This window comes from Trachypithecus francoisi, unplaced genomic scaffold (genome assembly GCF_009764315.1).
Source record: "Trachypithecus francoisi isolate TF-2019V2 unplaced genomic scaffold, Tfra_2.0 Lachesis_group0, whole genome shotgun sequence".
Classification (NCBI taxonomy): domain Eukaryota; kingdom Metazoa; phylum Chordata; class Mammalia; order Primates; family Cercopithecidae; genus Trachypithecus; species Trachypithecus francoisi.
This window is the reverse complement of record NW_022681453.1, coordinates 172,473,417-172,488,920: the sequence shown is the minus strand read 5'-3', so window position 1 is coordinate 172,488,920 and position 15,504 is coordinate 172,473,417. Positions and strand designations below refer to the sequence as shown.

General features: G+C 41.9%; 1 protein-coding gene across 9 annotated transcripts in view; it reads left to right on the top strand.

Annotated features, from left to right (window-relative positions):
- Positions 1-20: 20 nt before the first annotated feature.
- The window catches only part of NKIRAS1 (NFKB inhibitor interacting Ras like 1), a 54,912-nt gene continuing 39,428 nt past the window's right edge, over positions 21-15,504 (top strand). For 5 of the 9 annotated variants that reach the window (XM_033212798.1, XM_033212800.1, XM_033212799.1 and 2 more), the window contains exon 1: positions 38-165. The gene's annotated coding sequence lies outside the window, so the exon portion shown is untranslated. Of the gene's footprint in view, positions 229-971; positions 1,052-15,504 lie in introns of those variants that run through there. The other 4 variants (XM_033212793.1, XM_033212794.1, XM_033212795.1 and 1 more) reach the window with 4 other exon arrangements.

The window sequence follows — 15,504 nt, the reverse complement described above, 5'->3', positions numbered from 1 at the left end:
TCCAGCATCGCGCCTGGTGGGCGGAGTTCTGCCGAGTGGGGCGCAGTCGCTCCGATTGTCCCACCCCCTGCCCCGCAGGATTCCATCCTGAGCGGCCAGGGGTGAGAGAGTTGGCGGCGAGGCCTCGGTAAGCGAGCGTCGGTGACTGTCCCGCCGCGAGAGGAGGCAAGTTGAGGTCCAGGTTCCAAAGCCGGTGACCGCGTACCGCGGTGAGCGGCTGTCTTTGAGGTCAGAGGTATTTCTCGCACCGCGGGCTCTCTTTCCGCGGAGTCTCTGCGTCTCCGCGCTACGCTGTCCCTCTCTGGCCTCCGCACGACGGGCGCAGAAATCTGGGCCCCAGCGCTGCGCTGAGAGACCCCCTGACGCTTCGCCAGCCCCCCAGAGAGGCCTTCACGGAGTAGGGGCGTCGCGGGTGGGGACGCTCGCTGTGTCCCTTCAGCTCCAGATTGCGTGAAGCTCCCGCAGGCCCCAGCTCCCAGGGATTTTGTCCTAAAAAAGGGTCACGGACTGGTTGGATTGCGGGCAGCTCGGCGCTTTTTCTGCATACGGATTTCGTCCCAAATTTGCTAACATCAGAACCACAGTTTTTCAGAAAAGCAAATGTTTATTTGCCAAGACCTGTTTGGCAGGTGTGAATGTTTTAGGGAAGAAATGCCAAGAAAATGCTGGCATTTTGCGCTTCGGCTTTTTGTTTTTTGTTTTTTCAATTAAGAAATGGGTTACTGGCTTATTTTGCTTCTCCAGAATATTTTCATTTTTGATACAGTCATGTGGTTTTAATTTCCTTCCAGATTCTGCGTTCGAATGTGGCAAAGGCTTAAAAGAATCGTTATCTCTTAATCGTAGCGGTTTTGATTATCTTTTTTCCTACGTCATATTTTTCTTTCTTTTTAAATCACAGCTTTACGTTTTTAAGTGTCTCCATCTGGTACATTGATTGAGTCAACAAATATTTATCAAGTGTCTAATATGTGCCAGGCATAGTTGCTAGGGATGCAGCAGCAAACAACGCAGAAATTTTGGCCTTCTTGGAAACGGGCAGTAAGCAGAAGTAAGCTGTATATTGGGTTTGGTGGTAAATGCTAAGGAAAAACGGTAAGGGGAGGGAAGTGATAAGGGAGTGTTAGGGGATGGGGCTTGCAATTTGGGTTGGAATGTCCAGGTTGTCTTTTAGAGAAGGTAACATTTAAGAAAGGACCTCAAGGATAGGAGTCTGGGAGTAAGAGTAGGGGTCTGATTCAGGCAGAGGGAAGAATGCCGAGACTGGAGCATGCAAGGTGAAAAGAGGAGCGGCAGGGAAGCACTGTGGCTGAACTTCACAATAGGAGAAAGTGGGAAATGATGTCAGAGAGGTGAAGGGTCTTACATGGACTTTGGATCTCATTGTAAGATTTTGAACAGAAGGATGACTTCATATGGCGTACATTTTAAAAAGATAATTTGGATTGCTCCTTTTGAGGCTAAAGGGAGAGCGAAAATGGAAGCAGAGAGACTACTTTGGAAATTGTATTAGTCTTCCATTGCTCCTGTAACAAATTTCAGCAACTTTCTTGGTTACTAACAAAGCAAATTTACTGTCTTTTAGTCTGTAGATCGGACTAGGTCTGTAAATCTGTAAAGCTCGCTAGGCTAAAACCAAAGTGTCACTAGGGTTGTGTTCCTTCTGGAGGTACTAGGGGAACATACATTTATTCCTTGGCTTTTCCACCTTATGAAGCCTGCCTGAATTCCTTGGCTCCTGACTTCTTCCTTCATCTTCACAGCCAGCAAAAGAGCATCTTCCAGTCACACCCTCTGCCCTCTCCAGCACTCCTGTGTCTTTCTTATAAAGACACTTGTGATTACATTGGGCCCACCTAGATAATTCAGGACAATATTTTCATATGGAAGTTCTTAATCCACCCACAAAATTCTTGTATGAGTATGTCAAGTAACATATTCACAGGTGTGGGGGATTACGATGTCTTTGAGAGACCAGGTGAGAGAACGTGGTGCCTCACCCAGACCACTTCAGTAGTGATGAAAATGGTAAGCAGTGCAGCCCCTGTGTGTATTTCAACAGTGAGGATGACTGACTAAAAAGTTGAATGCGCTACTCTAGGCGCACTGCCTAGGGGCGTACTCCAACTCGGTAAGGAGCAGTAAAAATAAAATAAAAAATGTTGGATGAATCATTTGGAAAAAAAATTTCTAGTAGTGTTAATAATCACCGCTAATTTTATCAATCAGGTTTGCAGTTTTGCTTCTCAGTTTGTAGTTTCTCAGTTAACAGTTTTACAAGATTTGGATTTGTGTTTCCAGTTGATTTTGAGATTCCTGAGGACAAGGGATGATTTCTGTTTTTGCCCCCTAGTTTGTCCCTGATAGCTGGCATGATGGTAGGCCCTCACTAAATGTATGGTAAATGAATAAAAGAATGGTAAACTAGAATCTGCTTATTACATTTTCTTTTGTGCAATATTGTGTGCAAAACCTGTTGAATATACTTTTATGTACGTAAATATATTCATGTATGGATAAGTGAAAGTATTCCACACCATGCATAATGCTGACATAAGTAAATACACAGTGTAGGTGGTTTCCCCACATGACAGTATTTTTAGAGATTTATGACATCTCTCCTGTGATGTTAACAGTGTTTTGGTGTTGTTTTTCTGGTTGCATCAGAAAGTTGTGTTTTACTTGTAACAGTAGAATGACCCACTTACGTAGAAGAACAGAAGCACCAGCAGTTTTGGGGAGCTGTTTCTGATGGCTTTTCAAAGAGAATATTGACAAAGCATTTCACAGGAATGGACCAAGTCACATATTTATTCTGTTGTTTTTTTTTTTTTTTTTAGCCTCAAGTTGGAGAGAGGAAGTTGTATTTATTCTCTAGCAACGTTATTGATTAGCCTGGAAAATAAAGCAATAAGTATTTAAGACTGCCCTGGATCTTGCCTGTTAAGCATGTTCTTTTAGTAATTTACATCAGATGAGGTACAATAGGTCACAGATTGAATTTTATTGCCCAGTTTCTTAGGGTAGGGATGTGACAAGTAGCTGTAACTACTGTTTTTTGTGTTCACCTCAGTGTTGTGTGTTCTCTGGATAAGCAACTTCTAATATCATAGCATCACAGTGTTGAAAGGAACCTAAAGGTGATCCATGTACTACAGAGCCTTTCAAATTGTTGAAACATAGATTTAAGTAAGAGGTTTGGTTACCCCAGGATCAGTTCATGAGATTCAGTGCCCATTCAGGGTACTGCAGGTGACCACCTTTGTATATTTCACAGGAAGTGGTGTGCATTTATTGTGTTTAGGAATTATTTAATTATAAGTGCTTTAAGAACCAACTTTATTAGTTTTTATTTGTAAATCTGAAAATATCTAAGCATGAGAACCAGTAATTTGTAATGTGAGTTCCTGCCATAGTGATCATATATAGAAAATAAAGCATTTTTGTGTATGTGTTGTTTATTCAAAATGTTAATTATTTTTTAAAGAATTCTTAGCTTTGTAATTGATGGTAGCAAGGCACTCATTTGCTTTATGTAGTAGTATTGTTTCCTATTTGGAAGGCAATCAGGAACCTACAATATTCAGCCATGCTTTGATTAATCACACTTATCTTTTCATCTTTGTTTTCTTTTTGATAGTGTAAAATATTTATTTATTTATTTTTTCTTTTTTTTTTTCTTTTCTTTCTTTATTTATTATACTTTAAGTTCTAGGGTACATGTGCATAACGTGCAGGTTTGTTACATATACTTATGCCATGTTGGTGTGCTGCACCCATCAACTCGTCAGCACCCATCAATTCATCATTTATATCATGTATACTCCCCAATGCAATCCCTCCCCCCTCCCCCCTCCCCATGATAGGCCCCAGTGTGTGATGTTCCCCTTCCCGAGTCCAAGTGATCTCATTGTTCAGTTCCCACCTATGAGTGAGAACATGCGGTGTTTGGTTTTCTGTTCTTGTGATAGTTTGCTAGAATGATGGTTTCCAGCTGCATCCATGTCCCTACAAAGGACGCAAACTCATCCTTTTTTATGGCTGCATAGTATTCCATGGTGTATATGTGCCACATTTTCTTAATCCAGTCTGTCACAGATGGACATTTGGGTTGATTCCAAGTCTTTGCTATTGTGAATAGTGCCGCAATAAACATACGTGTGCATGTGTCTTTATAGTAGCATAATTTATAATCCTTTGGGTATATACCCAGTAGTGGGATGGCTGGGTCATATGGTACATCTAGTTCTAGATCCTTGAGGAATTGCCATACTGTTTTCCATAATGGTTGAACTAGTTTACAATCCCACCAACAGTGTAAAAGTGTTCCTATTTCTCCACATCCTCTCCAACACCTGTTGTTTCCTGACTTTTTAATGATTGCCATTCTAACTGGTGTGAGATGGTATCTCATTGTGGTTTTGATTTGCATTTCTCTGATGGCCAGTGATGATGAGCATTTTTTCATGTGTCTGTTGGCTGTATGAATGTCTTCTTTTGAGAAATGTCTGTTCATATCCTTTGCCCACTTTTTGATGGGGTTGTTTGTTTTTTTCTTGTATATTTGTTTGAGTTCTTTGTAGTTCTGGATATTAGCCCTTTGTCAGATGAGTAGATTGCAAAAATTTTCTCCCATTCTGTAGGTTGCCTGTTCACTCTGATGGTAGTTTCTTTTGCTGTGCAAAGCTCTTTAGTTTAATTAGATCCCATTTGTCAATTTTGGCTTTTGCTGCCGTTGCTTTTGGTGTTTTAGACATGAAGTCCTTGCCCATGCCTATGTCCTGAATGGTACTACCTAGTTTTCTTCTAGGGTTTTTATGGTATTAGGTCTAACATTTAAGTCTCTAATCCATCTTGAATTAATTTTCGTATAAGGGTAAGGAAAGGATCCAGTTTCAGCTTTCTACTTATGGCTAGCCAATTTTCCCAGCACCATTTATTAATAGGGAATCCTTTCCCCATTTCTTGTTTCTCTCAGGTTTGTCAAAGATCAGATGGCTGTAGATGTGTGGTATTATTTCTGAGGACTCTGTTCTGTTCCATTGGTCTATCTCTGTTTTGGTACCAGTACCATGCTGTTTTGGTTACTGTAGCCTTGTAGTATAGTTTGAAGTCAGGTAGCGTGATGCCTCCAGCTTTGTCCTTTTGACTTAGGATTGTCTTGGCAATGCGGCTCTTTTTTGGTTCCATATGAACTTTAAAGCAGTTTTTTTTCAATTCTGTGAAGAAGTCATTGGTAGCTTGATGGGGATGGCATTGAATCTATAAATAACCTTGGGCAGTATGGCCATTTTCACGATATTGATTCTTCCTATCCATGAGCATGGTATGTTCTTCCATTTGTTTGTGTCCTCTTTGATTTCACTGAGCAGTGGTTTGTAGTTCTCCTTGAAGAGGTCCTTTACATCCCTTGTAAGTTGGATTCCTAGGTATTTATTCTCTTTGAAGCAATTGTGAATGGAAGTTCATTCATGATTTGGCTCTCTGCTTGTCTGTTACTGGTGTATAAGAATGCTTGTGATTTTTGCACATTAATTTTGTATCCTGAGACTTTGCTGAAGTTGCTTATCAGCTTAAGGAGATTTTGGGCTGAGACATGGGGTTTTCTAAATATACAATCATGTCATCTGCAAACAGGGACAATTTGACTTCTTCTTTTCCTAACTGGATACCCTTGATTTCTTTCTCTTGCCTGATTGCCCTAGCCAGAACTTCCAACACTATGTTGAATAGGAGTGGTGAGAGAGGGCATCCCTGTCTTGTGCCAGTTTTCAAAGGGAATTTTTCCAGTTTTTGCCCATTCAGTATGATATTAGCTGTGGGTTTGTCATAAATAGCTCTTATTATTTTGAGGTACGTTCCATCAATACCGAATTTATTGAGCGTTTTTAGCATAAAGGGCTGTTGAATTTTGTCAAAAGCCTTTTCTGCATCTATTGAGATAATCATGTGTTCTTGTCTTTGGTTCTGTTTATATGCTGGATTACGTTTATTGATTTGCGATGTTGAACCAGCCTTGCATCCCAGGGATGAAGCCCACTTGATCATGGTGGATAAGCTTTTTGATGTGCTGCTGAATCCGGTTTGCCAGTATTTTATTGAGATTTTTGCATCGATGTTCATCAGGGATATTGGTCTAAAATTCTTTTTTTGTTGTGTCTCTCTGCCAGGCTTTGGTATCAGGATGATGTTGGCCTCATAAAATGAGTTAGGGAGGATTCCCTCTTTTTCTATTGATTGGAGTAGTTTCAGAAGGAATGGTACCAGCTCCTCCTTGTACCTCTGGTAGAATTCAGCTGTGAATCCATCTGGTCCTGGACTTTTTTTGGTGGGTAGGCTATTAATTGTTGCCTCGATTTCAGAGCCTGCTATTGGTCTATTCAGGGATTCAACTTCTTCCTGGTTTAGTCTTGGGAGAGTGTAAGTGTCCAGGAAATTATCCATTTCTTCTATATTTTCTAGTTGATTTGCGTAGAGGTGTTTATAGTATTCTCTGATGGTTTTTTGTATTTCTGTGGGGTCAGTGGTGATATCCCCTTTATCATTTTTTATTGCGTCTATTTGATTCTCTCTCTCTTTTCTTCTTTATTAGTCTTGCTAGCGTCTGTCAATTTTGTTGATCTTTCAAAAACCAACTCCTGGATTCATTGATTTTTTGGAGGGTTTTTTGTGTCCCTATCTCCTTCAGTTCTGCTCTGATCTTAGTTATTTCTTGCCTTCTGCTAGCTTTTGAATGTGTTTGCTCTTGCCTCTCTAGTTCTTTTAATTGTGATGTTAGAGTGTCAATTTTAGATCTTTCCTGCTTTCTCTTGTGGGCATTTAGTGCTATAAATTTCCCTCTACACACTGCTTTAAATGTGTCCCAGATTCTGGTATGTTGTATCTTTGTTCTCATTGGTTTCAAAGAACATCTTTTTTCTGCTTTCATTTCGTTATGTACCCAGTAGTCATTCAGGAGCAGGTTGTTCAGTTTCCATGTAGTTGAGTGGTTTTGATTGAGTTTCTTAGTCCTGAGTTCTAGTTTGATTGCACTGTGGTCTGAGAGACAGTTTGTTATAATTTCTGTTCTTTGACATTTGCTGAGGAGTGCTTTACTTCCAATTATGTGGTCAATTTTGGAATAAGTGCGATGTGGTGCTGAGAAGAATGTATATTCTGTTGATTTGGGGTGGAGAGTTCTAGAGATGTCTATTAGGTCCGCTTGGTGCAGAGATGAGTTCAATTCCTGGATATCCTTGTTAACTTTCTGTCTCGTTGATCTGTCTAATGTTGACAGTGGAGTGTTGAAGTCTCCCATTATTATTGTATGGGAGTCTAAGTCTCTTTGTAGGTCTCTAAGGACTTGCTTTATGAATCTGGGTGCTCCTGTATTGGGTGCATATATATTTAGGAGAGTTAGCTCTTCCTGTGGAATTGATCCCTTTACCATTATGTAATGGCCTTCTTTGTCTCTTTTGATCTTTGATGGTTTAAAGTCTGTTTTATCAGAGACTAGGATTGCAACCCCTGCTTTTTTTTGTTCTCCATTTGCTTGGTAGATCTTCCTCCATCCCTTTATTTTGAGCCTATGTATGTCTCTGCATGTGAGATGGGTCTTCTGAATACAGCAGACTGATGGGTCTTGACTCTTTATCCAGTTTGCCAGTCTGTGTCTTTTAATTGGAGCATTTAGTCCATTTACATTGAAGGTTAATATTGTTATATGTGAACTTGATCCTGTCATTATGATATTAACTGATTATTTTGCTCGTTAGTTGATGCAGCTTCTTCCTGTCCTCGATGGTCTTTACATTTTGGCGTGTTTTTGCAATGGCTGGTACCGGTTGTTCCTTTCCATGTTTAGGGCTTCCTTCAGGGTCTCTTGTAAGGCCAGCCTGGTGGTGACAAAATCTCTAAGCATTTGCTTGTCTGTAAAGGATTTTATTTCTCCTTCACTGATGAACTTAGTTTGGCTGGATATGAAATCTGGGTTGAAAATTCTTTTCTTTAAGAACGTTGAATATTGGCCCCCACTCTCTTCTGGCTTGTAGAGTTTCTGCCGAGAGATCTGCTGTTAGTCTGATGGGCTTCCCTTTGTGGGTAACCCGACCTTTCTCTCTGGCTGCCCTTAAGATTTTTTCCTTCATTTCAACTTTGGTGAATCTGGCAATTATGTGTCTTGGAGTTGCTCTTCTCGAGGAGTATCTTTGTGGCATTCTCTGTATTTCCTGAATTTGAATGTTGGCCTGCCCTACTAGGTTGGGGAAGTTCTCCTGGATGATATCCTGAAGAGTTTTTCCAACTTGGTTCCATTTTCCCCCTCACTTTCAGCACCCCAATCAGACATAGATGTGGTCTTTTTACATAATCCCATACTTCTTGCAGGCTTTGTTCATTTCTTTTTCTTCTTTTTCTTTTGGTTTCTCTTCTCGCTCATTTCATTCATTTGATCCTCAATCGCTGATACTCTTTCTTCCAGTTGATCGAGTCGGTTACTGAAGCTTGTGCATTTGTCACGTATTCTCATGTCATGGTTTTCATCTGTGTCATTTCGTTTATGATCTTCTCTGCATTAATTAGTCTAGCTGTCAATTCTTCCACTCTTTTTTCAAGATTTTTAGTTTCTTTGCGCTGGGTACGTAATTCCTCCTTTAGCTCTGAGAAGTTTGATGGACTGAAGCCTTCTTCTCTCATCTCGTCAAAGTCATTCTCTGACCAGCTTTGATCCGTTGCTGGCGATGGGCTGCGCTCCTTTGCAGGGGGAGATGCGCTCTTATTTTTTGAATTTCCAGCTTTTCTGCCCTGCTTCTTCCCCATCTTTGTGGTTTTATCTGCTCTGGTCTTTGATGCTGGTGACGTACTGATGGGGTTTTGGTATAGGTGTCCTTCCTGTTTGATAGTTTTCCTTCTGACAGTCAGAAGACTGTCTGTTGGTCTGTTGGAGATTGCTTGAGGTCCACTCCAGACCCTGTTTGCCTGGGTATCAGCAGCAGAGGTTGCCGAAGATAGAATATTGCTGAACAGCGAGTGTACCTGTCTGATTCTTCCTTTGGAAGTTTCCTCTCAGGGGTGACTCCACTCTGTGAGGTGTGGGGTGTCAGACTGCCCCTAGTGGGGGATGTCTCCCAGCTAGGCTACTCAGGGGTCAGGGACCCACCTGAGCAGGCAGTCTGTCCATTCTCAGATCTCAACCTCCGCGTTGGGAGATCCACGGCTCTCCCCAAAGCTGTCAGACAGAGTCGTTGGAGTCTGCACCGGCCCCCGCTGCTTCCCCTATTGGACCTCAGCTGTGCGCTGTCCGCAGAGGTAGAGTCTACAGAGACAGGCAGGCTTCCTTGAGCTGCTGTGAGCTCCACCCAGTTCGAGCTTCCCAGCGGCTTTGTTTACCTACTTAAGCCTCAGCAATGGCGGGCGCCCCTTCCCCAGCCTCGCTGCTGCCTTGCGGATAGATCGCGGCAGACTGCTGTGTTAGCAGTGAGGGAGGCTCAGTGGGCGTGGGACCCTCCCGTCCAGGTGTGGGATATATTCTCCTGGTGTGCCTGTTTCCTTAAAGCGCAGTATTGGGGTGGGAGTTACCTGATTTTCCAGGTGTTGTGTGTCTCAGTTCCCCTGGCTAGGAAAACGGATTTCCTTCCCCCTTGCGCTTCCAGGTGAGGCGATGCCTCGCCCTGCTTCAGCTCTCGCTGGTCGGGCTGCAGCAGCTGACCAGCACCGATTGTCCGGCACTCCCTAGTGAGATGACCCCAGTACCTCAATTGAAAATGCAGAAATCACTGGTCTTCTGTGTCGCTCGCGCTGGGAGTTGGAGACTGGAGCTGTTCCTATTCGGCCATCGTGCTCCGCCCCCGCGATAGTGTAAAATATTTAATAAGGTCTGTTCTATCTCTTCGCTTTCCTTCCAAAAAATGCTTAAAATCCTTAGCTAGTGTTTTGAGCTACCTTTATTCAGTTACTTTTACTGTTTGCCCATGATGAAGGCTTCTTTGGTGATATCAAAGTGAACTCCCCAATTTATTAATATACACACACAATACAAAACAATGTATAATTTTTAGCAAACGTCTGTTAATCCTATTATCCTGATAATTATATTATCCTGATAATCATCAATGAGTGATCAAAGTACATTTGTAGTGTACTACCTTTTTTTTTTTTTTTTGAGACGGAGTCTAGCTCTGTCTCCCAAGCTGGAGTGCAGGGGCGTGATCTCGGCTCACTGCAAGCCCCACCTAATTTTTTGTATTTTTGGTAGAAATGGGGTTTCACCATGTTAGCCAGGATGGTCTTGATCTCCTGACCTCATGATCCACCCGCCTCAGCCTCTCAAAGTGCTGGGGTAACAGGCGTGAGCCACCACGCGCGGCCTGCAGTGTGCTACTTTTAAAGAAGATATAGTAAAATTACTTCCAAAGGTACTTGGAAAGCGTGATATCTGAATTTCTCAGGTTCTGTTGGTGTCAGATTTTTCCAGTTTGCTGTAGTCCCCAGCACTCATATTTGCCTCTTTTTTACAGGGGGCCTGTTGCTGTTAATCATTGGGTGTTTTTTTCCTTATAGCTGCCCGCTTCACTCAGCTACAGTATGTGCCTGCCCTTTGGAGTTTATGCGTATGTAAACTCAAAGAGACAGGGTCCCGATGTGGTGCCCAGGCCAGTCTCAAACTCCTGGCTCAAGCAATCCACCCACCTTGGCCTTCCAAAGCGTAGAGATTACAGATGTGAGCCACTGCACCCGGCCTCTTTTGAGTGTTTTTGAAGATTGGCATAATGTGTGGATAAAGGTGTATTTTTTCCGTTGAACAGGAAAGGGAGAGTAGTAAAAATTGATACTTAGAAATTCCACTGAGGGTAAGAGATTTTCAGAGAAATAGAAATAACAATAGAGAAATTTGGATTTAAATTCCAACAGCAGCCTTTTCTGACAGAATTATGCTATGCTGTCATCATTTTTCCCATCCTCTAGGAGTTTCTTTTTCAAACTCTTCTCATGTGCCTACATGGCAGTTTCTTTTAAAATTTAGCTATTATTAAAAAAAATATTCCTAAAGAAAGATACAGTGGTATCATAACTTGCAAAGAAATCACAATAGGCAGAGAGGAGAGTCCTTTGATCAATGAAGTGACATTAAATGTATCATAAATTCAGAGGTATCTGTAGAAAACCTTTTAAAATAGGCTGTTGTTGCAGATGAAGGAAATACCATACATACCATAGATGATCAGTGTTACATAATGCTCTGCCCTTATAAATAAAGGCTGAGAATTTTTCTATTACAGTTAGGTTGAAAATATATAAAGAGAAGAAAGTCCCCTAAAAAAAGTGGTTCTCATGGAAGCCAGTATTTAATATTCTCAGAAGATTTAGAATCTGAAGCATGCCACCAAGGAAATATGGTTGTATTATGTAAGTGATGGCTAGTTGTCTATTGGTAAAGTGCAGTGTACTACTCTGAAAATAAATACTGTGTTATTACTATGCTACAAAAATGGCAGCATTAAATTTTTTTATATGAGATTAGTGTTGTGGGTGATTTGGGTTATAAAAAAATTACAGATTGAGAAGATACAGTAGAGAAGAATTGAAATTTATTTGTGGCATAATGTTTCCAGTGTTGGTAGAAGACAGTATTGCTGTGCAACACACATGTGTGCAAATACAACTACTATACCACCACCATTAAGATATATTCTGCACTTTGGGAGCCTGAGGCCAGCGGATCACTTGAGGTCAGGAGTTCAAGACCAGCTTGGCCAACGTGGTGAAATCCCATCTCTACTAAAAATACAAAAATTAGCCAGGCATGGTGGCATGTGCCTGTAATCCCAGCTACTTGGGAGGCTGAGGCAGGAGAATCGCTTGAACTCAGGAGGCGGAGGTTGCAGTGAGTCGAGACTGTGCCACTGCACTTCAGCCTAGGTGACATACACACACACACACACACAGATATATTCTGTAGTTGATGTGGTGAACAGAGGAGGATCCCTTGAATCCAGTAGTTCTAGGCGGTAGTGTACTGTGATTATACCTGTGAATAGCCACTGCACTCCAGCCTGGGCCGCATAGCAAGATCTGGTCTCTAAAAAACATGTGCGTTCCGTGTTGGGTTTTTATTGTCACAATCCAGTGAGGATATGAGTGCCGGAACATACCTAGCATACCTTTTGTTAGAATGCTTATTTGAACTTTCTTTTCTTTTTTTGTATTTTTGAGATGGAGTCTCTGTCGCCCAGGCTGGAGCGCAGTGGTGCCATCCCGGCTCACTGCAACCTCCGCCTCCCCGGTTCAAGCAATTCTCCTGCTTCAACCTCCCAAGTAGCTGGGATTACAGGTGCCCACCACCACACTGGCTAATTTTTTGTATTTTTAGTAGAGACAGGTTTTCACCATGTTGTCCAGGCTGGTCTTGAACTCCTCACCTCAAATGATCCACCCAATGTGGCCTCCGAAAGTGCTGGGATTATAGGCGTGAGCCACTGCACCTGGCTGTGAAGTTTATTGTTAGAGCTCTTTTTGTTTGTTTTTATTTATTTATTTTTTTTGAGACAGAGTTTCACTCTTGCTGCCCAAGTTGGAGTGTAGTGGCGTGATTTCGGCTCATTGAAATCTCTGCCTCCCGAGTTTAAGTGATTCTCCTGCCTCAGCCTCTCCAGTAGCTGGGATTATAGGCACCCACCACCACATTCGGCTATTTTTTGTATTTTTAATAGAGATGGGGTTTCATCATGTTGGCCAGGATGGTTTCCAACTCCTGATCTCAGGTGATCCACCCACCTCGGCCTCCCAAAGTGCTGGGATTACGGGCGTGAGCCACCATGACTGGCGTTAGAGTTGTTTTTGACTGCAAGGAGTTATAGTGTCCCTTTTAGCCAGGTTTATAGCATGGTCACTTATAGGTGAGCAGAGAATTAGGGGAAAGAAGGAGGTAGTGGGAGATGACAAACAGCAATGTAGAAATTTGAATTCTTTGTCTGTTGTATTTAATGATCCCTTTTAACTTTCTGCCTTGACTTCTGATACCTTGCCTTCTGGAAAGAAAAGCCTTGAGGAAAATTGAAGGAAATGTCACCTTACCTTGTTCTTACTTAGATATAAGTTGAGAAGCTAGGAGAGCTTAATTTTCCTTTTCTTTCCAGTTTTAAGTGCATGGGCAATTTTTCTTTTTTAAAAAATTTTAAAATTATACTTTAAGTTCTAGGGTACACATGCACAATGTGCAGGTTTGTTACATATGTATACATGGGCCATGTTGGTGTGCTGTACCCATTAACTCATCATTTACATTAGGTGTATCTCCTAATGCTATCCCTCCCCGCTCCCCCCACCCCACAACAGGCCTCGGTGTATGATATTCCCCACCCTGTGTCCAAGTGATCTCATTGTTCAGTTCTCACCTATGAGTGAGAACATGCGGTGTTTGGTTTTCTCTCCTTGCGATAGTTAGCTCAGAATGATGGTTTTCAGCTTCATCCATGTCCCTACAAAGGATGTGAACTCATTGTTATGGCTGCATAGAATTCCATGGTGTATATGTGCCACATTTTCTTAATCCAGTCTATCATTGACGGACATTTGGGTTGGTTCCAAGTCTTTCCTCTTGTGAATAGTGCTATAAATAAACATACATGTGCATGTGTCTTTATAGCAGCATGATTTATAATCCTTTGGGCATATACCCAGTAATGGGATGGCTGGGTCAAATGGTATTTCTAGTTCTAGATCCTTGAGGAATCAATCGCTACACTGTCTTCCACAATGGCTGAACTAGTTTACAGTCCCACCAACAGTGTAAAAGCATTCCTATTTCTCCACATCCTCTCCAAAACCTGTTGTTTCCTTTTTAATGATCACCATTCTAACTGGTGTGAGATGGTATCTCATTGTGGTTTTGATTTGCATTTCTCTGATGGCCAGTGATGATGAGCATTTTTTCATGTGTCTGTTGGCTGCATAAATGTCTTCTTTTGAGAAGTGTCTGTTCATATCCTTCGCCCACTTTTTGATGGGTTTGATTTTTTTCTTGTAAATTTGCTTAAGTTCTTTGTAGGTCTTGGATATTAGCCCTGTGTCAGATGGGTAGATTGCAAAAATGTTCTCCCATTCTGTAGGTTGCCTGTTCACTCTGATGGTAGTTTCTTTTGCTGTGCAGAAGCTCTTTAGTTTAATGAGATCCCATTTGTCTATTTTGGCTTTTGTTGCCATTGCTTTTGGTGTTTTAGTCATGAGGTCCTGTGCATGGGCAATTTTTCTAGTGTTGTCTATTCTTCCTCAAAAAGAAGTATGACTAAGAAGACCCACGTGACAGGCGCAGTGGCTCACGCCTGTAATGACAGCACTTTGGGAGGCCGAGGCAGGCGGGTCATTTGAGATCAGGAGTTTGAGACCATCCTGGCCAACATAGTGACACCCCGTCTCTACTAAAAATACAAAAATTTCACTGGGCATAGTGGTAGGTGCCTGTAATCCCAGCTACTCGGGAGATTGAGGCAGGAGAATCGCTTGCCCTCAGGAAGCAGAAGTTGCAGTGAACTAAGATCTCTCCACTGCACTCCAGCCTGAGTGACAGAACTAGACTCCATCTCAAAAAAAACAAAAAACAAAAACAAAAAAACCCACGTGACTATCAAAATCCAGTTTCTTCTCTTCCTGAGAAAAGACTGACATAAACATTCATGTTTCTCTGAAAAATCATGTCCATTTTCTAAAAATTTTATCCTCGTGCCTCCTTAAATTTTTACTTAAATGTTTATTTTTCCAGGTAAATATTAATGAGTAGGCAGTCTCTTTCAAGGATTTAAGAGTCTGTTGGATTCCTATAGACTTAATCAGTATTGAAATATTCTTCATATAAAATATATTTATTCTTTTTGAAAACAAAGATGCATTCATATCTATCCATGTATTTTATTTATTTATTTTTTGTTGTTGAGATGGAGTCTAGCTCTTTCACCCAGGCTGGAGTGAAGTGGCGCAATCTCGGCTCACTGCAACCTCTGCCCCCTGGGTTCAAGCGATTCTCCTGCCTCAGCCTACTGAGTAGCTGGGATTACAGGTGTGTGCCACCATGCCTGGCTAATTCCCAAGCGATTCTCCTGCTTCAGCCTACTGAGTAGCTGGGATGACAGGCGTGTGCCACCATGCCTGGCTAATTTTTGTATTTTTAGTGGAGACGGGGTTTCACCATGTTGGCCGGGCTGGTCCCGACCTCTTGACCTCGGGTGATCTACCCGCCTCAGCCTCCCAAAGTGGTAGGATTACAGGCGTGAGCCACTGTGCCCGGCCTGAAGTCTTATATTTATCTACATTGTCTCTGTCAGATATATAAGAAACTGATAATGCTTATTGCTCTAAGGGAGCAAATGGGAGACTGGGGAATGGGATTTGGAAGGCTATACCTTATTCTGTATCTCCTTTACTGTATTTGAAAATTTCCCCTGTGCATGTGTTACATATTAAAATTGAAATACTGAAATAAAAAGAAATGGTTAGTTTCAACAGTATACAATTTAAAATACCTTCTGTTCTCTC